The sequence below is a fragment of the Mus musculus genome, chromosome 2, assembly GCF_000001635.26.
Source record: "Mus musculus strain C57BL/6J chromosome 2, GRCm38.p6 C57BL/6J".
NCBI lineage: Eukaryota > Metazoa > Chordata > Mammalia > Rodentia > Muridae > Mus > Mus musculus.
The window spans coordinates 58,367,051-58,394,162 of NC_000068.7; the positions used below are offsets into that span (position 1 = coordinate 58,367,051).

The window sequence follows — 27,112 nt, forward strand, 5'->3', positions numbered from 1 at the left end:
TCACAGCCAGTAACTACAGTTCCAAGGATTCTGGTGTCCTTTTCTGATCTCTGTGAGCCCCAAATGCACCCATGGTACACATAGATACACACAGGCATATACACAAAACAAAAATAAATCTATCTTTAAATTTTGTAATGTCTTTAGAAAGCTTCTGCCCTGGTCTTTCACTGGTCCAAACAATGCATTTTATACTGCCAAGGACATGAGCTTCGGTGGGTATTTGTGCTATGATCTTTTTAGTGACTGAACATGGCAACTGGCTATGGCTTTGCTCACCCTCACTATAGTGAGGAAGCTGAGGGACTAAGTGTCTGGCTTTTAAAGAGACAATCAGAGGGGAGTAGGTAGGAAATTTTCTCAAAATAATATGAATGTTCAAAGGGGTTAATCAAAAACAAAAAAAGACAACCTGGGATCCAAAATCCTAGAAGTCTAGTCCTGCTTGTCTAGAATTTTAAAAGTTATTGAGTCCTTCCAAGTCACAGCCGGAAACTGAGGGTTCAGACCGCTTATAACTCTTACTCAAGCATAATTTTTCTACATTCTGCATTCAATGATAAAATGAGAAAAATGTACCCTGTTTTTTAATGGAATGCTTTCAGACTATTAAGCAATTATAATTAGTTACTATTAAAATTATCACAAATGGGGATAACAATATTTTGCCATACACAAAAACTTTGATAATTAGGTAAGATTATGGAAGTCTTATTTTATTCATTTTTCCGGTAGCAGACCAAATAATGGGTTCATTAGGACATTTTCATACACGGGTGCCACGCCACTTTGCACATATTTGCTTTCCCACAGGAAAGTCCTTTTAACCCGAAAGAAAATACATCAAACAAATGCACAAAACAGATTCTTGATAGCGCACATGAGCAAAGGGTAGAATAGTAAGCATAATTAAACTTTGCAAATATTTGGGTATGTTGTTTTCAATGAAAACACTAGATCTTTCTTTCGTTCTCTGCTATGGTGATATCTTGGTCCATTTTCTAGGACTATAACTTCATAGCACAGTTAGAAGCTTAGTCCTGCTTCCCTGGGCTATGATAAAAGCCCTGGATCCAAGCAAGCCAGAGGAGGAATGCTTTATATGGCTCTCATGTCCAGGTTATAGTTCATAACAGAGGGGAAGTCAAGGCCATAGGAACTTGAAGCAGCTAGCCGCAATACATCTTTAGTTAAGAGCAAAAAGCAATAATTCATAGGACATGCTCCACACTTTCCAGAATCCCTAGGGAATAGTCTCATCCACAGTGGGCAAGTCTTCCCAGCTCAAGTAACAAACAAATACATACTTTCACATGCCATTAACATTGGGGCACACGCCCATATGCATACAATTTAAATAACTAAATATTCTTACAAGCCATTGAACTTGACTTTGGGAGGTAAATTTGTAACACATTTCAACTGCAACAGCAGCGTGTCTCTAGCTGCATATGTATCAGAAGATGGCCTAGTCGGCCATCAGTGGAAAGAGAGGCCCATTGGTCGTGCAAACTTTATCTGCCTCAGTACAGGGGAATGCCAGGGCCAAGAAGTAGGAGTGGGTGGGTGGGGGAGTGGGTAGGGGAGCGGGTGGGGGACTTTTGGGATAGCAAATGTAAGTGAAATAAATACCTAATTTTTAAAAAAAACAAAATTAAAAAAAGAAGAAGTAATACTTAAGACTCTAAATTTTCAGAAAACACCCATCTCATTAGGGAAAGTTTGAAGACCATGAAAATACATGAACTCTTGCGGCTTTCTTTACTGCTACCTGTAAGAAGATGAGAACCTGCTTTTATCAAGTCGAATGTCTTGTGAAGTTTCAGTATCCAGTGTGTTTTCTAACAAGGTTGAGGTTGGTGGCAGTGCCTTCTAGTAATCAAATCTCCTATCATGACATGGGCCCAGAGGGAAGGGACACAGGAACACCAGTAGAAGAGAATGTTCACCTCTAATTCCAGAGAGCAAGCATGGAACAACTGTTCTAAAATTCCCCGTACTTGTACCCACACAATGCTTGGGCATTTAAACCAACATCAGTTAAAGCTCAGAGATAATAAAAAAAGACTCAACATAAAAGGGAACATACATTCAGGCAATCCAGTTGATAAAATATGATTTACTCGTGCTTTATCCTGTGTCCCTCTAGAAGCACTTACCTGCTCCCCAGCCCCAAGCTCGTTTCTTCCAGCGGACCTTGTGGCAGAGACAACTTTAGCCAGAGCGAAAAGCTGATACCCCCGAGAACAGCAGGTTCTCCCTCTTGTCTCTCTCAGATCCACCTTCTAAATAGTCCCTGTTTCCCCCTAGTCATCTTCTTACACTTTTGGTTGACTCTGGGAACGGTTAACTCTCTGGTGAGACCCCTCAGTCTGTGAGCAGCCACACAGCTATGCCTCTAACCTTTCTCAGAAGAGCCCTGTCAGGAATCAAGGAGAAAACAGCTCCAGAGAAAGCATGGATCGGTGCTCCACATACACTCCACACGCAACCATCTCCAATCCCGTACATGGCGTTGGTCTCTTGGATAACACTCAAGTCTCCAGTCAAAAACACCAGAAATAAGTTTCTCTTGGTGAGGATAGTTATCCCATTATCCTGCTGCAGCTGTCTCTTAAAGAAACCAAGCCCAGCAAACAATGCCAAGCCTAGAGAGATATACAATCTGTTATCATCTGCTTCTCCATGGTCTTAGGATCTGTCGAAGCACAGAGATTTCTGGCCAGGTTCTATGCCCTTAGGAAAAGGGAAAGCAGGAGGGAGGCCTCTTCCAAACCTTTCAAACCCTCAAACACCCAAGGCACAGAAGTAGACAGGAAACTTACCACCATTTTCTATCTCCGTTTGATTGTCTTGTTCACAAACCCCAAAGGCTTACATGTACATCTATGTCACTTTGGTTTTGCACTTCTGAAATTGCCCCTAAGGCCTTGGACTGAGTTGGTACACATCATATCACAGAGTCATGCCAAGCTAGGGTCTCCTTACCTTAGTTAACAAAATTTGCATATTGATAAATTCTTCCCACAGGGACAGGGTAATCACATCTCCATGTTCATCATGGCCTCCAGTTCTCTGAAGCAAGAAGGAATGGTTGTTTGGATAAATTGTCAAATCATCACCATCCCACCTTTACCATGTGTCTTAGTCAGGGTTTTTATTCCTGCACAAACATCATGACCAAGAAGCAAGCTGGGGAGGAAAGGGCTTATTCGGCTTACACTTCTACACTGCTGTTCATCACTTAAGGAAGTCAGGACTGGAACTCAAGCAGGTCAGGAAGCAGGAGCTGATGCAGAGGCCATGGAGGGATGTTCCTTGCTGGCTTGCTTTCTCTGGCTTGCTCAGCCTGCTATCTTATAGAACCAAGACTACGAGCCCAGAGATGGCACCACCCAGAAGGGGACTTCCCCCCTTGATCACTAATTGAGAAAATGCCTTACAGCTGGATCTTGTGGAGGCACTTCCCCAACTGAAGCTCCTTTCTCTGTGATAACTCCAGCCTGTGTCAAGTTGACACAAAACTAGCCAGTACACCATATGGCAACCGTTCACCGCAGTCTAACTGCTCCTTGACTCTCTTCCCTATCCGTTAATCCTCACAGGGTGATTGTGGGAAGCACTTTACAATTACTTTTAATTGAAGGATTTAAGGGCCTTGCACTTGTCCATTGTCTTCTTTCCTACTTTGAGCTAATATTTGTGCCAAGAATTGATTTTCTCAACATTAAGTAGGAATAGTTAGCAAAATTATTTTTAATAATTTTCCCAAAGTAAAATTGGATAACTATTTAGAGCAGGACTTTCTAACCAATTCAGATAGTTTAACCACACTTATTATTTAATTCATTTATTAATTCAGCACTTATATGTACAAGGCACTGTGACAAACACTGAATATGCAGTATAAAAAAAAAGATATCATTCACTGTTTATGAACTTTGGGTCAGAGAGAAAGATCTTAATCAAGAGGTTACACAATTAATTTAAACTTAATTTAATTATTTTGTTTAACTAAACCATAATAAATACTAGGAAGAGTACATTTACATATATATGCATGTATATGTAAATATGTATATGTATATATATATCATAATGGAGTTAATATTTCAGCATTGACAAAGAAGGTTTCTTTTTTTAATGTGGTGAGTACTGAGAGCTCCAAACAGAAATTAACTCTGTGTGTGTGTGTGTGTGTGTGTATGTATGTGTGTGTGTATGTGTGTGTGTATGTGTGTGTGTATGTGTGTGTGTATGTGTGTGTGTATATGTGTGTGTATGTGTGTGTGTGTGTGTGTGTGTGTGTGTGTATGTGTGTGTGTGTGTGTGTGTGTGTGTGTGTGTGTGTGTGTGTGTAGAACTCAGAGACAGACAGTTGAGTTTGGAAAAACCAGAAAGACATTAGGGTGACAGGGTATAGAAAGCACTAGAGATGAATCCAAAGAAATAGTGAGTTCAGGCAGGTTAGGTTGGGGTTATAGTTCATTGATAGAGCATTGCCTTAAAAGTAGAAAGCAGTAGATCCAATCTTTAGCACAGCCATAGATATATAGACTAAACAGATGATTGCTTGATTGATAGATAGAAGATAGATATACAGACAGATAGATGCATACATTCATAGATACATAGATAAGTGAAGAGAAAGCTTAGCCAGTAATGTACTAGCTTGCAAGCACAGGGGTCTGAGTTCAAATCCAAAACCCTGGTTAAAAATAGAAGAAAAAAAAAACACAGGTGTGGCAGTGAGTGATTATAATCTCAACACTGAGAAGGTAGAGATGGGTGAATTCCCAAGGTAGGTTGGTCTAGCTATTCTAGCCTACTTGGCAAATTCTAAGACAATGAGAGAGCCTCAGAGATAGATAGATAGATAGATAGATAGATAGATAGATAGATAGATAGATAGATAGATAGATAAGACAGATAAATGGTACATAGCTCCAGAGAAACACAATCGTTATCTGGCATACATTGATCACTCATGTACATATATGCAAATCAGTAAATTAATAAATAAGCAGTTAGAATGTTACAAATCTAGAGCCTAATACTTTATCTTGGGCTATCTTTATACTCATAAAGAGCCATTCCTTGTCTACCTTCAGGTTGTACCTAACATCCTGCAACTAGCAGACAAAGCTGAACTGAACATCCTGATAAATACTTTGTAAAGAATTTACTTTTCTCCACCATGGAAATGGCCATTAGTACTATCATCTAGCACCTGAGGCTGACAGCTGGGGTTTCTCTGTGGTGCTGTAATCCCCTACTTAATGCTTGGACCACTGTATTTGAAAGGTGCAACGATTTATGGCTTTTCGTGGTTCTGTTACTATAAGAACTTCAGGAAACTTCTCCTGCATTGAAACATGGAATTTGGGGTAATGCATAACTATGTTCCCAGGCCATGCTCACTCATATTTGGAATAAACTATCTTTCATTCCCTTTGAATAAGAACTGCATTTTTCCCTAAACAGATTTCTGATATATTTGTTCAAATGAGGCATTCAAAGAAGCTGCTTTGGGGAAACACCCTGATTTTTTTTTTAATAATCTCTCAGCAGTGTTCTCTCAATTGATTTGACCATATTTAAAACATTTTCAAGGTCCATGCTATCTAGCACCAAGATTAAGAGTGTAAACTCATTAGTATAACTGCTTTAGAAAAAAACCCAACATTCCTCCCAGAGAAAAATAGCGATAGTGTAGACAGTACTCTGCCAGCTGAGCCTGGGCTGCTCTGTTGACCTTTTGGCTAGAGGAGATTTCAAATTCACATACTTAGCTATATTTCGTTTAAAGGAATGTTGTCCTTTCAAAACTGAGATTTAAACATTGATGGAGTCAGAGGCAGGGGAAATCTCCAAGTTTGAAGCTAGCCTGGTCTATCTACATAACTAGTTCCAAGCCAGCCAAAGCTACATAGTGAGATCTAGTCTCAAAAAAACTACAAAATAAAAAGCAACAACTAAACAACAACAACAAAACTGGGTTTAAAAACAAGTCCCATTCTACTCAAAGCCATTACAATAAAGTAGAGAATACACTGTGAGTGGAAAAAATTATATTGCCTGAGATAACTCTTTCTGCAGGATGGAGACAGCATAGTATCTTTCCCTATTAAGGTGAAGAGGAGAAAGAGGAGGAGGGGAGGGGTAGAAAGAGGAGGAGGAATAAGAGGAGGAGGAGGAAGAGGGGGAGGAAGAAGAGGAGGAAGAAGAGGAGGAGGAAAAATTGGTGTTGGCCACCAAAAGTGTTATGCTTTTTTACTATCCTATCTCCCTAACTGGAGATCGTTTCCTTGTATCCTTGAAAGTTAAGATACTGAAGAACCAATTTCTGTTTTCAAAGCTATGTCTTCTTTTAGCATAGGCTGGGAAACCAAAAAGAGAGAACTGGTTGAATTATAACTTATATTCCTCTTTAATTCACCAAAGAATCTGAGATCTCTTACAAGAACACATTTGGTGTAATATGTAGTTACCAAAGGGAAACGAAAATTAGAGAGGTTGTCCACGACTGACAGTACAAATGTAAGTACAGGTCAAGGTTCTTTCTTGGAGACTGAAGTTGGATTCCAGGTTGGAGTCTGAAATTCTGACTTTTAAGTAAAAGGAAACATCACTGAAAAATGTCTTATTTTGTCCAAAAGCAATTGATTGCTTCAAATCTTATTCTGAACACACTGAAATTATGCTAAAAACATCCCTAAAGTAAATACTGCCATAGATTTAGTAGCATTGCTAGTGCTGCCCCTTAACCCAAGATTTAAACTTAATTATTAAAACAACTTAATAGCACCAAGTCTTCGATGTGGTAGAAGAGGAAGGAAATGGTCACTGTGACCCAGGATGTGGCTCCTGACAGTGTAACTTAATCCAGAGCTAAGACATGAAATAGATGACTGCGTAGTGTCTGCTGGATCAGATGGGAGCTACTAATATAAGAATCCCCCCTTAAAAAAATCACACACACACACACACTCACACACACACACACACACACACACACACACACACACACCATTGAAAATAAATGCTGATTTTCACAATTCTTTTTTGTTGGAATAAAAGATCTTGAATATCTACAAAGAACTAAAGATATTGTAATGAGGTGCCTCAGAGTATATGTTTTGTTATCAAAGAGACCTCAGTTTGATTTCTGGCTCTTCTTATTGGCTAACTACAGAACTGTGAATAAGCTATTTAAGTTCATTAAGCCCCAATTTCACATCTATGAAAATGGGACCAGTAATATTGTTTATTTTATAGGGTAGGAATGATAACTAAATATGATAAATCAAGTGAAGGGCATGTCTGTAACCTACTAAGGATTTAATGAATAGTAGTAGCCAATAGTTATTGGCTTAATTAATTCTTAATTAATTAAAGTATTCCTTTTATAAGGAAAATTGGGATTCCCTTTTGGATTCTCAACCTTGTTAACAAAAGAATTTGAAAACAGACTCCAAAGAAATCTCAGAGACAATTTAATTAGAGTTTGAGATATAAACAAGAGGACGGTCAAGCTGTAAATGTTGGCAGCTCCAAGACGGAGGTTGATGAAGAGAGGAAGAGAGAAAGCATGCCTTCTTCACTCAGGGTCCAAGAAAGCTGGCGTGCTCATTAGTGGAAGTTGGCAAATAGCTGCAAAGCACAAGTGGGGAGCGGGAGTCCAGAGTTATCAGGGAGAGCATGTTTAGGCTTTTGGCCAGTCTCTGGGAAAAAAGAAACAGCAAAAAGAAAGGAAAAGTTACACTTTTTTGAGTTAGAACTCAGCAAAGTGGACACACTCTTCAGTGCTATGTGGCTGACAGTCTTGTAAGCAGCTACCTTTGGGGAGGGGCTTCTGGGAATAAAAGAACACTATCTCATTAAGGGGATAATTATTCCTCCCACCTTCTTAGCACACACTCAGGGGAATCAGCCTTCCTAGGGAGTGGCCTTCTGGACAGGCCCAGCTCCATTACTTTTAAAAGAAAGAAGCAAGAGTGTGGGGTATTACCATGTCACCACCAGTCCTAGAGGCAGACTGGGATTTTGTCATTTTTGACCAGGAGGAAGCAGTTTTCCCCTAAACAGCCTCAACAAAACCAAAAGATCACTGCTTGCTCATATGTACTTTAAATCCAAGGAAGAGAAAATGTGATGTTTCTCTTCCAGCATCACCAGTTAACAGGAGGTAGGGTCCAAAGTGAATCATGAGGGAGGGATCCATCCTCAGTGGTCACACAGGCTACTACTTCTTGCAACACTCCTCTTTCAAGAACTGAGACCATAAAATAATTTAGGAGATGGGCTATAATTGAGGCATAATTGGATTTAGGGCCTCTACTCTTGATGATGTTCCCGCATTGGAAAAGAATCAACTGTAGGCTCTTTGCCAGCAGGTCCAGGAGAGAGGAGAGAACCAGGTCCATCAGGGGCTGAGCGGGATGGTGAGTGTCGACGGCCCAAAAGAAGCACACGGGGCCTGAGTCTGGTCAAAGTAGGAACTTGTTTTATTAAATCAACCTCTAGCTTGTATAGGGTTGAGGGGGGGAGGGGGGATTTGGGGGGGATGAGATGAGGTAGGAGGTGGGGAAGGGTGATGGAGGGCATGGGGTGACTGGCAGAGCCAATGAAGTTATTCTACATCAGCGGTAGCTAGGCAAAGGTTGGCTTAAGGAGGTCGTGCTTAGTCACTCTAGTACAGAAGCGAGCGAGGCAGGTATCCGGACTTGAGCCAGCCTTAGGTCTTTCCTTTAGGCCATAGATGTTTGGCTGAGTTAGGCCCAACAATCCATAGCACTCAAATAGATGGACCATTTTGAATGTAGATCAACTCTAAAGAAGAGAATAGTTTAAAACAGAAGTGAGTCCACACGATCCAAAGATGGACAGCATCATTACCAAAATTATGGTAAGAACAACACATATACACCATTTAGAGCTCCTGCTCTAAAGCTATTCACCCAAAGGTTGTCCTGGTTGGAGTTATAGTCACACGTTCATTGTATCATTTCCAGCCTATGTAAAAAAGATAACAAGAAACCAGACCAGACACTAGGATCCCAAAACACCTCTTGTATTTCTGTCCTGTGTCTAGGAGAGTGCCAGGGACATGTCTGTCTGCCGGCCAAGGACAAAAATGGAATTGCTGCTCTCAAGGTCCCTGTCCTCAACTGCCTGAATAGTTTTTAATCTCCTGTTCTCATCATCTGTGCTATAGTGCATGTGTCTCCCCATACCATCATTTAAAAATGAATCCCACAAAACACTGTGTTTATATGTAAATGATGATCATTTCCATGATCTTTTACAAAGCTATGGATCACTGGCCAGAGATAAATGAAAGTCAGGCCTGCGGTGACTGACTCACAGGCAGTGCTTCACAAATGTTCCATTTTCACAACTATTCTTGGGCTCAGCACTCACGTTGAGTTGTGTGTGGCTTTTGTAAGAAATGATCATGGCCTCAAAGATGATTAAATATCACTGAGATTTTGTTGGCCTGATACTTCATCTGGACCTGCATCCCAGACGTTAATGCTGCTTACACACAACGGAGGTTTTTTGATTGTTAGATCATTGGCTAAGTCAGAAACATGTTGACTTTAGAAATGACAGAAAATCTCAACAGTTAGACCACTTCTCCTGCTCTGTCTATATTTCTTCTCTAATTCCAGAGTGATTTTATCCAGTCTTTTGCTATCTTTTATTCAATTGCTACATTCCACATTTGTCCTCAAAAGCTGGAGTTGAGCAAAAGTATTGAGTTGTAGTTGGACGCAAGTATTGGGGTGTATCCAACTCCATCCTGCCTCTCACTAACAGGGTGAGTTAGGGACAAGTCATAGAGGCCTCGAGCTAGATGGTGCAAGAGGAAAAGCCTACCTTACAGAGCAGTTGAGAGGTGGGTGACCCCAGAGCAAACAGGATGTGCATGGGTATAGGTTGACAGTAGGCACCAGTAAAAACTAAAACTGGAAGAAGAAGATAAGAAACTGCAAGTTATGATAAGATATCTTTTTGTGGCCCTAACAGAGTAAATCTCTAAATGTCTACTCTACCCCAGATTATATATTACATTATCATCAAATTTTGGGGTGTTGTTGTTGTTGTTGTTTTGACGTCACTAGAAAAGTGTCTTTGTTGCTTTCTACTTTCTTCCCTCTTCAGGACAATCCTGTCACTTGAAAGAATCTCTTTCCACATTCACAAGAACCTACTCTGTTGGCAGGGAAGTGTTAAAGCTTTCGGAAAGGCAACCTCCAAAGGCCTTCCAAAATCGGGGTCACCAGAGAGGATGAGACCAGAGGATTAAAGAGCTTTGTTTGGCTAATGTGTTTGAGTCCTGTGTGGCTGGAATACTCTGCAGTTCACTTGTGCCCTTGCTGTTTTCTGTTTTTTAACATGCAACGTAAATATTATGGCCATGAATTTCTTAGTCCAAGTAATCATTTCCTATTTGAACAGGATTCTTCCTGCAAACAAATCAACCTCTTATACATGCCTACAGTGAAGTTAAATATTTATAGTGCAAGCTGTATGCGGGGACGTGCTCTGCTGTGGCTGCGTACAGTTTCCTTTGTTTCTGCTCTGTCTTGGGGACAGTTACTCTCCTCAGATTACAGGTGACATAAAGGAAGACTCAGAAGGTTGAAGGGGTTTGCTGATTCTCAGTGAGCACGGAATTTTGATTTTTTTTTTAAACGTAAACCCCTTGCTTCACTCACAAGTCAGGAAGGATCTAATTAATTTCATCAGCAACAATAAAAGGACTTTATAAAACTATGTAGTTTTGAGCCCTTGATGCTAACAGTGAGTAGATTCTGGTGGCGCCTAGGAGACTGGAAAGGACTCAATTAATGATGTCTATCGTTAGTTATTAGTTACGCTGCTTCAGTTCTTCTAATAGGGCCAAGAACACTAGAGTAGAGGTTATTAATATTCAAATCATTGTGCAGCTATGCAAATGCACCTCTCTGGGAAGCATTCCACAACTTTGTTCAGATTCTCAATGAGGCCCTTAAACCCAGAAGGTTAAAAAATCACTGGATAGAGGCAAACAAAAGTTAGCTTGCTCTATTTAAAAAACAAAAAACAAAAAAACTTGAGTTTGCTGCTCACATCTGACTACCTCTCACTCTCAGCTTAAGAGCATCTTTGTGCTTAGAGCAGGCATGTTGGTTTTGCATGTTGTAAATCTAAGCTCTCCGGGTTTTAACACGACTCTGAGCTTTTTTTTTTTTTTTTTTTTTTTTTTTTTTATGAAAACCATGGGTTTTGACACACTTTCTGTCCTCCAAGTAGCTACTGAACAGGAGTCTCAGATCCTCAGATCCCCTTTCATGCTAGGGGATCGTTTTCATCATCCCAGCACTAGAACGAGCGTCCTGGGCTGTTGTCTAAACTCATCTAAACTCAACACATTGCTCACTACTCCCTGCCACTCATTATCCTCCCTGAGTTCTGCTTGTAGCATGCCCAGCCCATCGAATGAATTGCCATTGGTTTGACTAATTTACCTTTGCCAATAATTGGTCCAGTAAAGGATTTAAGACACTGGTGGTATAAAAGGAGAGAGTGTACCTAGGACTTCAGAGTCTTTTCTTCCCAACATGAGAGCTGTGTTCAAGGAGAAAGTTCCCCTTTGCTCCTGCTCTTTTCCCTCTTGTGGAGGGAATATTTGGACCCAGCAGCTAGGCTCAGGCTATAGTCTCAAGCAATACTTGTTTACAAACAAATCAGCCTCTAATTTACAAGGTAGAACAAAAGGAAAAGAAAACCTTGGTTCCTGCTGACGATGTTCTGCTGTTGACCCAAGATGGGGCCACTCACTTGAAGTTTACTGATACCACAAACACATGGAGTGTTAATTGCTTGCTTTTAATCAAAACCACTAAGTGTTTTCAAATAATAATGGACTTCAACTCTACACACAGACATCTCAATTCTCCTCAAAATTATGACTAACAAGAGAGCCAAAAGAAGATATTGTGATTACTGGTGGATAGGTCAGAAGGAATGGGACATCTTAGGAATAGAGTTGCAACCCAGGGAGCTATGCTATGCTTCTCAGGCCTAATTAGACTAATGTCTAGGAAATAAAGATCGAAGCCCATCAGTTTTCATCTTTCTAGAAATCTGAGTTTAGAAACCTAGAATATCTGAGTCTTGACTCAAAATCAGTAGCTTGGTCTCTCCCTCTCCCTCTCCCTCTCCCTCTCCCTCTCCCTCTCCCTCTCCCTCTCCCTCTCCCTCTCCCTCTCCCTCTCCCTCCCTCCCTCCTTCCCTCCCTCCCTACCTTTTTCCCCTCCCTCCTTCCACACTTCTGTCTCCCTCCTCTCTTTCTTTCTCCCTTTATACTTTCTCCATCTCTCCTTCCCTTTCCCATCACACAAACTTAGAGAAGAAGATAGGGCAACATTACAAAGAGATTTAAAGTATTTTTAAAGCAAAAATCCTGCCCTATGAGCCATGGTCAGAAAAAAGAATTATATAACCATCTCTCTCTACTAACCTGTACCCCAGGCATACATCATTAAAAGATCGCCAGTCTTTCCCCACAGACCCTGCCACAGACTGACAGTCCTCCAGTCAGTGTTCCAGACAACCACCATTAATGGATTAGAATTTGCATTTAACATAGATCCCATCTGCCATTCCAATTATAGCTGATTGGCAGCTAGCCAGAGACTCTTGTTGAACTAACTGTATGTATTCAATGGAAGAGTTTATAAAAAAAAATATATAGTTTCCAATGCATGTGAGTAGAAACCAATAGCCTGCATTATTGAAAACTTCAGCAAAGAGTGAGTAAGGACACACTGCAAAGTTTGGGAGTCTGTGACATGGAGTATTTAAGACCGCCTGAAAAAGTGATAAATGTAACGCTGCAAAGTGGTGAATATCCAAATTCCAAACTTGGTTGTAGTAAGTTGTATAGGGTTGATTAAGTGATGGTAGAATTTTATAATACATTAATTTTAGATTTGTGTTTCCAAACATTTGGAAGCTAACAGAAAAAGCATACAACATTGGGGCCTCTTGCTTCTCTTTAAAAATTAGAAAATTTACAACTCTTGGCCTCCACTCGAACATGGATGAAAACCAACAGCAGCTGCCTTCTTTGGATGGTGTGCCATCAGTCTGGTATGTGTCCCAAGTCTTCCGTACTCCCAGCTGCCTCTGCTGCAGCTCGCTGAGGCCAACCTTTGCATTCTCGGTGTTGTTCTCCTTACACAGATCTCTGTCAGAAGCAGAAAACAAATGACAGACCCAAAAGGCCAGTCTTGGAGGCAGAAAATTCAATGGTATGAGGGCATCCATCTATTTCTCAGGAAAATTCAAGAGAGATTAACGATGCCCTTGTTCAACAGCCTTGCCAACCAGCTCTAAGTCAGTTTCACAATTAATGATAGCAGGAGGCTTCATCCTGCCACAGCTTTTCTTATATGTTAAAGAGCAAAAGTTCAATGGGATACCAGCAGAGAGAGACAATCTATCCCAGGACTTGACAGTATTCTCTGCAGTGTGAAATTTAGTGTGATGGAACAAGGTGTAGTTTGTCAGCAAAATCACCTCATTACACCCCAGAGCTCCCACTCTAATGAGGATTTAGGCATCATCTTAAAACATGTGCTGATGCAGAGCCGGTCCTGTGTGCTGTGGTTCTGAAGAGTCCGACACTATACTGTGAATCATAGAAGCCATGATCTTATAATTGGCTCTCCAGTTGTACTCTGTAAAAAGTCAATTATCCTGGGCAAGATTTCAGAAGTGACCATTCTGTTACACTTCACAAGAAATACTACTGTGCAATAATAACTAATGTTATCGTGTTTCGTTGAGTTTCAGTTACATGAACACATTTATAAGCCGTTTGAACCTCAAAGCGGTGCAGGGGATGAAAAGGAAACAAACCCCTTCCCCACCTGCTTCAATTCCCCTACCCTGAAGATGCCTTACTACTTCTCGGAAACACCACACTCAGGTTTTAAAACACAAGTCCACAAAGTCGGTGCTCTGTATATTCTGTAGCTCTAAATACATTGTGGAAGAAACAGTTACCAGGGTTCAATCAGCCTACTTAGCATCGCATTTTCCCGGACCTCTTCCAACATGGTTGTGTGTGTGTGTGTGTGTGTGTGTGTGTGTGTGTGTGTGTGTGTGTGTATCTGTGCTTTTGTCTGGAAGCTTCCTCTTCACACATGGACCTTGCTTCCACTTACAATAATGTCTGTAGGAACTCTCCATGTCAATCTTGGCCAAGGGATTTTTAATCATTATGTAACACTAGGTAGCAAGCTTATTGTACTTGCAGAACTCCATCTGTTTCCACTTCTTCATAATATAGTAGCTCCTTTCCTTATCAGATAGCTTAGTGCGCATGCATTGCTATGTAGAAGAAATATCTCTATGTGACATTTGCTGATCCAAAGCATACATAAAGTCTAAATTTTTAGGTACTATCACACTGAATTCTACCTACAAAGTGTGAATAACACGTTGTTATTTCCCCAGATCTTGGCTATTATAAATATTTTTAATGTTTTAATTTGCATTTGAATCTTTCTCATACTTTTGCTGGCTGTGAATTATCTTTTTCATCTTAATGTTTATAAACTCCTTAGCTGTTGCAGTTATTAACTTTTTTGTATGTGAGCAGGTGGCTAGTGGTTTTTTTCGCTTTACTTTGTGACATATAGTTACAGAAATTCTAAATTGTGAACTATCTGGTGATGCTTTCCTTATAAAACTTATAAACACTATGAATTACCAAGAAGGTTTTCATCCCTGTTCTTTGATTTATATACCAGTTATCTACCAGGCCTGCTGATCCATGGTTAAACCTTATAGTTAAATGAGTGGAATTTTCATGGTTCCCAAAAATCTGTGCATGAAACATAAACAGCATCAAGGGATACTACTGTGAAATAATAAACCCTATATTTTATCTTATGCAGCACTAAAGTCTCAGGCTTTGGAAACAGCTTCTGCGGAAGCAGCACCTTAGGTGCTAACACGTTACAAAGTTCACTGGGATCAGCACAACTCCACCAGATTAGATGACGACAATAATAGCACTGAAAACAATGGCAATATCCAACATGGACAGCGTATGCGAAAGCATTACCACAATATGATCATCAGAACCCACCAATACTTTCTGGGGTGTCCCATTTGGTAAATAGCTGAATGACGACTTAAACACCATGTCCATCTGACCCTAGAAGCCACAATTATATCAAGGAATTACCTCATGCTCAAATGGGTCATGAAATAATGCTAGAAACATGCAAACAGGAACTAAGGACTAATGGGGTGGTTGATATCTTCAAATCTGCCAAGTGAATGCTAAAACACACAAGTAGATTTGAAACGTGATATTGAAAAATGAAACAATTTTCAGATATATGCAATTCAAAGATGAAAAATAAGGCACAGAATATTAATAAGATAAAGTGATTTTTTTAAAACAATACAGAAGAGAAAATGACAACCGCCCAAATTTCATGATTAACTGTACTACACAAAGTTAGCTCACTGCAAAATGACCCAGAATCCAAATGACAAATGACAAGCACTACTAGGGAGTAGGTTTGTTATTGATATTACTGATGAACAATTAATAGCTTTAAATGTGAAGAGTTCACTCAACTCAGGAAGCAAAATCTGAGAATCAAATTGGGAAGAAATGGAAGATGCATAGTAATAAGAGAGATAATATAAGCAGTTATTAAACACATGAATTATTGTTCAGCCTCACTGATAATTTTAAAATACAGAAAACAAAATCATAATGAAGTTCTATTTTCATCTACCTGCTCAACCATAATGAGAAAAAAAAGACACTGAGAGTATACCTCAAAATTGAAAGGAAAGTTATCTTCCACAAATTTCTAGTAGAGTATGCTGTTCCCAAGCACCATATACAAAAGCTCTGAAATTTGAAGTCCCCCCCCCAAAAAAAAATCGCATATTTTGGAATTTAGAAATTCCAAAGTTAAGAATGATGCTTCACCATAGCCAAGAAATGTAATCAGCCTAGCTGTCCATCAACCCAAGAATGGATAATGACAGTATGGTACATATCCACAGTGGAATTAAATTTTGCTATATTGAAAAATAAAATTTGCAAGGCAAGAAGTGGAACCAGAAGAATTTATAGGAAGTTAGAAAACCAGGTTCATGAAGATGAACCCAGTATATCCCCCTTCATATGTATATCCCTGCTTTGAAGTTTTATATATGGTTAATTTGAGTTATCTGGAGAGGTCAAGGCACATGACCTGCTGAGGACATGTGGAGGCAGAGAAGGGTCTTAAGGAAAGAGATGGGAGTGGGACACATGTGGCCTGAAAGTAAAGGTCAATACTGGAACTGTAAAGGTCTAAGTGGGTATGGGAGAAGAGGAGGACAAGGAATAGAAGAGAGTGGGAGCGGGGCTCGCCAAAATTCAGGATGTATAAATGACCCTATGGAAACCCACTACTTTGTAAGCTAATTAAGTATATATATTCAATTTAGATATATTAATCTATATGTAATTACATATGTTTAATTTATATATTTTATATAATTATGTATTAATTTAATATATAGTATAATTAAGCTAAATAAATATACAAAATAATATTCTAAAGAACAGAAAAACTGAAGAGGAGTAGAGGAAGGGCAAACTGTAATCACAATATATTGTAAAAGAAAGGAATCTATTTTCAATAAAAGGGAAAAAATAAAAACATAAAGTTTTAAATTATATTTATAAAGGGAGAAAGGGAAGAAAGTGGACCAGGAGATCAGGGTTAGCCTCAACTATTTATTGAGTTTACAGCCAGCCTGAACCACATGAGATCCTGTCTCAAAACAACACACACACACACACACACATACACATACAACCCACATTGACTTATTTTTCATGTTTTTAAAATATGTTATTGTTTGTCTATCAATACAGTTCTGGTATATACGACCAGTACTACTAAACCAAATAAAAAAAATAGAAAGTGTTTGGACACAGATATCCTCCATGATGGATAATATTTCCCCACAAGACAAGGTTAATAAAATAAAAATCTCAATAGTAGGCATGGAATATCTCCTTACAAGTGATTAGTTACAGAGGCCCCAGAGCCCCAAGTCTCTGCCCCAACAAACCTGGTTATGGTCATTGTTCCTGATTGCCCATCCTAACTAGTTGGGAAGACCCTGTTGCTAAAGACATTACATGTCTCTGTGTCAGTTTCAAGAGCTAGAAAAATCAAGCTGGAACTGACTTGAAAACTTCTTTTCTAGCTCACAATGTTAGAAGGGGTCATTCAGGCCACTGGGGGAGAAAAGTCATCAGAGCTAGTACCCAGTAGTTAACACCAAATGTTATGGTAGTGACCCACCAGACAGATATGCCCACTGGCACAATAGTGGCATGAAGATTTTATATGAGTAACCAACCACTTTCTGGTTGGACCTGAGGCCTGTTGCACAGAAGGAAATGAACATCTGACACTATAAACTAGTCCAAAGTCAGTCTACCACTTGAGAGGTTATAGTCTCTAAAGGGAAACCTGCTACTACTTGGTCACTAAATGGGCATGTTTTCAAACTGTAGTTATACCCATACATTAATGCCACTTTCAACCTTAGCCAAAGGTTTCTCTCTGCCATGTCAACAGATAATGCAGTTGACACATAACTGGTCAAAGTGCTAAGAACAAATGGTGGTTGAGTTCTTACACTATACACAGAAAAAACTCTGAGTTTTTTTCATGGACAACTCTCTGGCTCTGGCATTCCAGGTGGTTGTGAGTGCCTGATGGCTCTGATGAGAACTCAAGTCACAGCAAATGTTCTTAACCACTGAGCCGGGAAGCACAATTTCACCTGAAAAGATACTGAGAACAGCTTCAATGTCAATCAACAAAGAAATTATTCTTGAGTGGACACCTGAATAATGAATGGATATCAAACACTATTTAGTATTTCTACATGGTTATACACAGGCAAGATCAAGAAAACTGGCTCCTATACAATACACATAACTTGATCTCAGTGTTCCCAATACAAAAGGTACATGTATGTGTACATATGTACGCAAGTGGGTAGATTTATGAAAGACATGCTAAAATATACTATGGATGATATGTAAAGAGTGGATTGTATAATTACTCTTTTAAAATTCACATTTGTGTTGTTTAAATTTATAAGATACATAGCACACTCAGGATTAAAGACATGCTGTCCATACTTTAAATCATGCGGCTGTTACTGAGAAGTCAGGAAATTTGTGTTACATAACATTATTTTACTACTTTTTTGGTCTCTGCTTCCCAGAGATTCATGCATTTGACTTAAAATAATATGGCCAAATATTCCAGAAATACATATGAAATAACAGAAATATTTGTCTTCCATATGTTAAAATCAATATGCTGAAATTAATGTACAATCAATGTTTAGATCTCCAAGAAAAGAAAACCTTAAAATAAAAGACACTTGATTGACTCTGAAAACAGCACAGATTTCAACTTAAAAAAGAACAGAATTCTAACTTAGAATTTTTTTTCTATGCATTTATTCTTTTGAAGTCCTGTGTCAGGCCAGTTTACAGATGGTCTAGTGAGCCACAGGAAAATAAGTGTGCGTAGCTCATGAATCATAAACAGTTACTCTAAATAGTTATTAATGAAACTTCTCAAGACATCTGCCTTAACCCAAGGGAATCTTTTACCCATAAGTTTGAATCTTGCTCAAAAGCAAAATAGGTAGATTGATGCCTTGCTTACAAGCAAAACTGCCTCATAATGAATTCCTTTGGGTACTTCACAATCTAAATTCCTCACCACAGAGAGAGATTAAAATTAATTCATTCTAACTAAATTCTGTTTGGTAATTAACAGAGCTTATAGGAAGGACTGTGTTCTCCAGTTTCACAATTGAATATCATTGGGAACTCTAAAGTGCCAGAATATTTTACTTCTGTCTTTACTGGAATGCTATTTATTTAATGGGCAAAGAGCTCATTAAACACAATGTATCCATGTGTTCTTAAATGGACACAAATAAAAGCTGTATTTAACAGGTGCTCACTAACAAAGCATTTTTAAATATTCAAGAAAAGCCATTTATTTATCATACATATGTCTAAGAAACTAGTCAAGGTTGTCAGTGGGGTCCCTTCAGGATGGGTTGATGAAGGCAAATCAAACCTTATGCAAAATTCATAGAGTACTGCCCAACTCTATAGCATGAGTCTACAGGATGTTTGCAATGGAACTCAGCAAGTTTCAAAACGGTAACACGATGATACATATAAGAACATTGTAAGAGAGCACTAGTTAACCTAAGGACTTAAAAGATGTTGGGATACCCTCTCATGCCACTTGTAAAATATTCCAATTGACAGTTTCACGAGTTGCAAAAAACATAAAAGGTTCCATTTTTACACTTGAATTTTAATCACAATATCTGTCTCAATCATTACTCTTAATATTTTATATACAGGTATGAAAACTTCCACATCTACCTTTTTTCCCTTTTAAGGCAGACGTTCTGGGGAAGAGTGTGTGGCTGAGAAAGCAAGGAATGATCTATTAGGGAGATCACTGGTCTGGAAATCACAAAATGAGAGCTTGAATGACAGCTTTCAGGACCTGGCTGAGTGCCAAAAGAAAGACACCTTTTTCTCTTTTTCTTTTTTCCTTGAACCTCAGTTCTGTCATTTTGCAAACTTAAAACTGCCCTGAGATCTCACCAGACCTAAGACAACATACACAAGATTATCCTCAGTGACACTTTGACCTACACATGGATGCTTCTCGGTCATTTGCACATAAAGTGCTGATTTTGACTAGCTGCCCACTCATTCAAATGAATTACAAAAACACAGGACTAGCATGTACAACCGGGAAAAGCAACTCAAGAGATCTGCAGTGGGCTAGGGGGTGTAACTAAGTAGTTAGGATGCTTGCTGGCTTGTAGCAGGGTCTAGATTCAATTCCAGCATCCCAGAGGAAGAGATTAACATTGAACTCCCATAGATTCTGTTATCCTTCACAAATTTTCTTAATTTCTTTGTCTGAACCAACTCTCTCTCTCTCTCTCTCTCTCTCTCTCTCTCTCTCTCTCTCTCTCTCTCTCTCTCTCTCTCTCTCTCCTCCTCCTCCTCCTCCTCCTCCTCCTCCTCCTCCTCCTCCTCCACACTTCTTCTCCTTTTCCTCCTCCTCCTCCTCCTCCTCTACACTTCTTCTCCTTTTCCTCCTCCTTCTTCTTCTTGGTGCTGGTAATCAAATCCAGGGCCTTGTACAACCAGGCAGGTATTTTATCACTGAGTTCCAGCCTCATTCTGTAAACAAGAAGCTCTGCAAAGTGTTTAGGCCTCTACCTGCCCCTTTCCTATGTGACTCAAAGAAAAGCAAAGATACATAATTGGTATCTCACCTCTAGATTTTAAAATCCACTTTTAAAAATAACAAACATATCATAACTATTTTCAGTGTCCAAGTGTCAAAATGAATCCTTCTAGAACTTGCTTTTTCCCTACCCTCCACCCTCTGCCCACTTGAGAATAGAGCTGCCATCATATACTGTTTCAGCAGTCCTCTTGGAAATAATAATAAAAGTCCTCTTCCTATAATAAAAGGCCATTCTCTGGCCAGTAAACTGCTTACCATCTGTCACCAGAAAGTAGTTCTCCAAGGCAGCAATCCTAGTGGCCAGAAGTTTCACCCCTGAGTTCAAAGTATGTTCAGGTTTCCCTACCAGTTCACAGGGCCCGCTTCCCTGTGAGCCTAGCTGTTTCCAAACACACCTGTCCGGTGGCTAAGGAAAGAGCAGCTTAGATGGGCCTCCATGAAGAATGAGCTGAACTCCAGCTCAGGGATTGCCACCTCTGGTCTACATCTTCATGAAACTGAGGGACCACGAGAAGATTAAAAACTTCTCTGGATTATAGAATTCTATAGCTGGTAGTCAATGGGACCTGTTATCAAAGCACTACAGATTGTCAGTGCTCAGACTAATGAGAGTTAAATGGAAGGGAACAAAGGGTAAAGAGCATACCTAAGTTCTGTGAAAGGATGAGAGAGGGAGAGAGAGAGAGGGAGAGAGAGAGAGAGAGAGAGAAAGGAGGGAGGGAGGGAGGGAGGGAGGGAGGGAGGGAGGGAGGGAGGGAGGGAGGGAGAGAGGGAGAAAGGAAGAAAGGGAGAGAGGAAGAGAGAAAGAAAATGGTTTTGAGAAAAGACTATTAAGCTTAGTCATGTTCTTCAAGAACAAAACAAATCAAATACATTTTAAAAATTCTTTGTGCTTCAAAGTGTTCCCAATCCTGCTTCCCAGGTCAGATACTTTTCTATTAATATGGTTTTATGGGAAGCTAACTCTCTTTCTTTGGGGTAGTGCCTAAGGAACAAACAGGTCCCTTTTTTCAAATGTGTTGTAAGTTTCAAGCAGCTATCCAACAGCGTTAGAACTCTGTGTGATCCGGGAATACACTGGTTCAGACACAGACTCGAGATGGTTTTCCTGCAGGAGAGCACGTGAGCCCTAGTCGTTCTATTCAGTCACTATTTGGAGTCTTCGGAGGTTTCTTTTTTTTTTTTACTTATCAGATTGATGTTATTCTTCATATTTTGAGAATCCTGAATTAGTGGGTTGTGAGAGTTAATGAGAACATTTGTCATCACCCATATGGTTAATTAGTCATCTCCGTAGGTCTATTATGTCTGTCAAGACGTGTAAACACGCAAAGAGCAAAGGCTCTGTCTCAGCTAACATCGTGTAGGGCCTACTTGGCACAGGCCAGATAACAAGTACACTCTTAAGGCCAAGTGAAGGCATGGGGGGAAAAACAATTCAAATTCCTAACGAAAGCAAAATCTGTTTCTTCCTCTTTGGCAGAGTCCCACAAGAGCAGAAACAGTGACTCATTTACCTTTGTATCCTCAACACAGAACGCAGTGTGTGTCTCACCACATATTCATTATCCCAATGGTTGCTTGATGACAATGGGTAAGTAAGTGAGATCTTCATAGCCCACTCATGAAACCATGCAGCAGGATGCAGTGAAGAGACGGAACATGAGCCTGTCATCCACCAAGTTTCCTCATCTGTATGTGAAGTAGAGTTATGCCAGTCCTGTAGGTGACAAGCAGAAACAGAAGCAAGTGACTATGTGGCACAGGGACTTCAGAGGGTGTGCTGGAGTTCTTCCTGGTTAAGAATCCCTCATTCTTTAGACTGAGTAAAGAGATTGCAATTCCCCATTCATGAAGCATATTTAGATCAGACCAGCCCACTACAGAAGGGAAAGGGCCACTCGTCCTCCATCTGCACAGTGTTTACTCATTTGCAGTATCTGTTCTCCACACATGTCGAATGCATCACGAGTACCAAGGAACTGGATGAGAACATCTTCCAGCACCTAGAGTCCAGTGTCTGTTTAATTGCTCCCTTCACTCTGTGCTCCTGCATTATGAGATGCAGAATCATCTAGAGTGAGAGAGACACAGGACTAGGCATGCATCTCTAACCCAGCCCAGCCTGTCTATCTATAATCATCTATCTATATCTATCTATCTATCTATCTATCTATCTATATATATATATATATCTATATCAATATCTTTCTATCATCTCTCAATCTATCATCTATCTATAATCATCTATCTCTATTATATTTATTTATGTCTTTCCATATATCTATCAACTTATGTACCTACCTATCATCTATCATCCAGCTATCATGTATATGTCATCTATCATCTATTTATCATGTATCTATGTATCTATCTCTATCTATCATCTATGTATCTATATCTACATTTATCTATATTATATCTATCATCTATCTATAAATATCTCTATAGTCATCTATCTATGATCTATTGATATCTATATCTCTATATATCTATCATCTATGTATCTACCTATCATCTATCTATCTTATATCTATGTATCTGTATATATCTCTAACAGCTATCTATCTTCTATCTATGTAACTATTTGTACTTCTATCTATCATCCACCTATAAATCTGTCTGTCTGTCTATCTATCTATCTATCTATCTATCTATCTATCTATCTATCTATCTATATCTCTATCAACTATCTATCTATCTATATCTCTTCTTCCCTCCCTCCTGCCTTCCTTTCCTTTCTCCTTCTCTTCTCTTAATTTTTATTTTAACTGATTCATTTGAGCTTGTATCAGGGAAATGGAAAAAAGAGATAAATTTTATCAATCAAAGTTATTATTTGCTAGCTATAGAAATAGTTCTGAGACCAAGGTTAGTGGATAAATATCCTTAGGAAAGCAACAGCAACACAAGAGAGAGGCAAATCAGCTTCCTGTGTCTGTTTTGTGACGGGTTATGGTGAAGAGGCCAGCAGCAAGATTTATTAAATTTTCCAGGTTGACACACTGTGTTTGCGTATTTGCCACAACAAGAAAGCAGTCTATGGCCTTGACTCCAGGCTTTGTTGTAGATTGTTTTGGAAGGATAAATACATCTGCTGTTCTGAGATGGCACATCCTGTGCTATTGGAGACTTTCTCTACTTTCCAGCCCGAATAATTTACAGAGCATGCCACAGACCATAGTGGTATTTGTGTACAAGCTTTGACACCAAACAATTTATTTCCTGTGTATAACATTCTCATAATATGACACACATAGTATAATTCTTCAGGACTCCAGGAACCATGCTCACAATGGTTCAAAAGCAAATATTATCCTTGTTTTGGGGTAATTTTTTAACTTTAGAGCCCTCCCCCAAAGGAAAACAAGAGACAACAAATGACAGTTTCTGAAACACTGAATTCATCTCCTGCTTCTCCAAGCCATAGCACCAATCAACTGCGGCTTTTGGAAATAAGAACTCAGAAATAAGGAGGCAGGGAAAGAAAGAGAAGTAAAATGGACCACAACGGCGTGTAAGAAAACATCCCCTGCTTCTGTACTGTGATGCTTAATCTCCTGTATCCATTCTCAAGATCACAAAAAGAGAAAAAAATAAAATGCTCAAGGTCAGCTGTATTCACAAAGTGTATTGTCACCAAACGTGATTTAAAATTACTTAGAGTCTGCCCCCACCCCTCAATACTCACCCTATCAATTCCCATAACCCTATGAATCTTCATTAGGCTGTGTTCTGTTCATGCACCATTTAAGACTCTATTCATTGGAGTATAACACATGGCTTGTTAGTACAACCAATGCTCCTGAAACTCATGCATGCAAACATCCCTTGTCCTTAGTGAGTTTGACTGGGACTCTTCCTCAACCTCTCGAGATATCTAGATCAAGGTTTTGCTAGTGTTAATATACATGGGTCACCCAGGGAGCTTATCAAAATGCATATTCTAAATCAGAGGCTCTAGGCTAGGCTCAAGATTCCTGTGTCCATACTAAATGCCTCGACCCTACCTACTGCTGCTACTGCTTCTGCTGCTGGTGCTCCACTGAACACATTTGGAGCTTCAAGCTTCTAGATTTTTCCCAATGTCTTGTGCATTGGTAATGAAGACCAGATGGCAAATACATTGTACTACAAGGGGCCAAATTATAAACAGTTTAGGTTTTGTGAGCCACATGGTTTTTGCTACAACCAGTCAGAAAAACCATATCCACAGACAACATGTCAGTGAATGGACACAACTGTGCTCCAATAAAGTTTTATTTACAAATTCAATAATAAACAGGTTTTAGTTTGCAAACCTCGGTACTATCTGTGTGCGCTGGCTTATTTTATGTCAGCCTGACACAAGCTACAGTCTTTTGGAAAGAGGGAACCTCAACTGAAAAATAAATGTTCCTGCCTGACTGGTCTATGAGGTATTTTCTTGAATGATTAATGTGGGAGGGCCCAGTTCATTTCCTAGGGAAAATATGAATAAGAAGTATAGTGGTTAAGAGCACTTACTGTTATTGCAGCAGATCAGGGTTCTATTGTCAGAGATCTACATAATGATTCACAATCATCTGTAACCAGTTTCAGGGGATCCAATGATGCCTTCTGGCCTCCTTGGGCTCCCAGGACACACATGGTACACAGTCATAATATTAAAACTCTATCTCCCTCAGAGTTTGTGGTACACACATCTAAGTACCAAGTGATGATAGAAGAGAGATACAATGGAACCAGGCTGTGACTTGCGCATTGTCCAGGGTTGAAAGAGCATAACAAGAGACCCAGGAGGAAAAAAGAGCATGAACAGCAGTGTGCAAGGAAAAGATGTGTGTATCAGAAGAGCGTGATGGCATTTACTGAGATGGAGCAGTGTCAATTGGTGATGCTGAGTGCTAAAGGAGCTGTGTGAATGGAAGACCTTGCAACAAGACCAGCACGTGCCAGAGAGTGAAAGGATGGACTTGGACTCTTACATTAAAGCAGCAGGCATCAACTAAGAGTATTCTGAGAAACTGGGACATATGGTCAGCCTACTTACAAACTGCATGTAGGAGATAGACTTACACAAAGGCCATAAGAATCTGTTTAATATTTAGAATGAGGGGTAGAATGACCAGACTTTGCCTCAAAATGATGGTTCTGGCTGCACTATAACAACACCAGAGGCAGGGAGATTACTGGGCAACCATATCTTAATGTGAGACAATGTTGTCCTCAATTAAGGACCTAACAGCAAAAATTAAAGAAGTGACTGAAACCAAGAGATAGTTGGGACTTGGACTTAGTTGTTGTTAAGGTGGATAGTGGAGGAATGGAGCAAGGAGAGACATCACCTGTGAGTGAAGGATCAATTCTCAGAGTAAATGTATCAATGGTGACATCATACAATGAGAAGTACAGGGTTATATATAAACATGGCAGAATATGTATATTTTTATAATTATAAATTATAAAGTAGAGACTACAAGTATAGAAAATATGGCTTTTAGATACTAATTTGGGCAGGTTATGGAATAGCCAGGTGGGAAGGAAAAACTTAGAGGCATTGACAGTCTATATCGATCTGAAGCACCCAACGAAAGCTCACGCAGAAGGTGTGGATAAGTAGGAGCTAGCTTCTGAACAGTGATTGGAACCATTATTGCCTGCGGAGAATGCGCAGTATAGAGAGAAAGCAGCCTCCAAGAACAGATGGGTACCTCATAGGCTCAGCATCCAGCATGTGAAAATGTTTGCTCCTAAAGGGAAACTGTGGGGAAACTGCGGTGTTCTATTGCATCTCAGGTAGTCATTCTTGGGTAATTCTTCAACCCAATAGTTGCTATTTAGTAAGTATATTTTGACACCAGATACCTGACCCCTGGTAGGCTTTTTATTGTATCTCTAGCCAAGGTTCTCAACCATTAAGATGAAACCTCTTTGGGGGTTAAACAGCCATTTCCACAGGGGTTCCTTCCCAATATATTTCATCATGATTCATAACAGTAGCAAAGTTATAGTTATAAAGTATCAACAAAATAGTTTTATGGTTTGGGGTCACCACAACACAGAGAACTTAAAAGGTTGCAACATTAGGAAAGGTGAGAACCACTGGTATCTATAGCTCTCACAGGTATTCCCACTGTATATGATTTCCAGGAGTGAACTGGGCCACAACCTGTCATGATGTCCCATCCTGACACAGTGACCTAGAATGGTTACTATGACAGAATCATGGCACAGTGCTGCTCTTTATGATATCTCAACCCTGGGGGCTTTTCTCCCTTTTCCAGAGTATGGACTAGCTATGCTCTTTGTGTGTCCCCAAAGCATTAGAACCTTACTTACATCCCAGCACTTTCCACTTTTGTCACAAGTTCCTGGCCATCATTCCCACTGGGGGCCTTTGATGGTGAGTGTACCATGTCCCCTCTGTAACCTAGAGCCACGCAACTCTTGCAAGCTGCTTGGGTAATAGATCTTTTAGATATTTGTTAAGTAAATAAAGACCAAATAGAAGAAGAGGATGTGTTTATGATATTGTCCACTCTGCTGCTCTTCTTGGTGTGTTTTTATTGATTGCATCCTTGATTTTGTACATGTGTCTAGGTCTGAGAGGCCTCTGGAATACCAGCACTGAACCAGTCACCTGCTTTGACCATAATGCCTGCTATGGAGATCTTTGAAAACTTTTGTTTGGACAGAAGAAAATGAACCAGCAAGAAGAGATA

The 27,112-nt window shown here is 39.7% G+C and overlaps 1 long non-coding RNA gene across 4 annotated transcripts in view; it reads right to left on the reverse strand.

The window, feature by feature from the left end:
* Positions 1–8,548: 8,548 nt before the first annotated feature.
* Positions 8,549–27,112, reverse strand: part of LOC108168760 — a 64,492-nt gene continuing 45,928 nt past the window's right edge. Inside the window, exons 1-4 of one of the 4 annotated variants that reach the window (XR_001783310.2) lie at positions 21,926–22,508; positions 13,069–13,240; positions 9,883–9,971; positions 8,549–8,832 (exon numbers count right to left, since the gene is read on the reverse strand). This is a non-coding gene — a long non-coding RNA (uncharacterized LOC108168760). Of the gene's footprint in view, positions 8,833–9,882; positions 9,972–13,068; positions 16,521–21,925; positions 22,509–27,112 lie in introns of those variants that run through there. The other 3 variants (XR_001783309.1, XR_001783307.2, XR_001783308.1) reach the window with 3 other exon arrangements.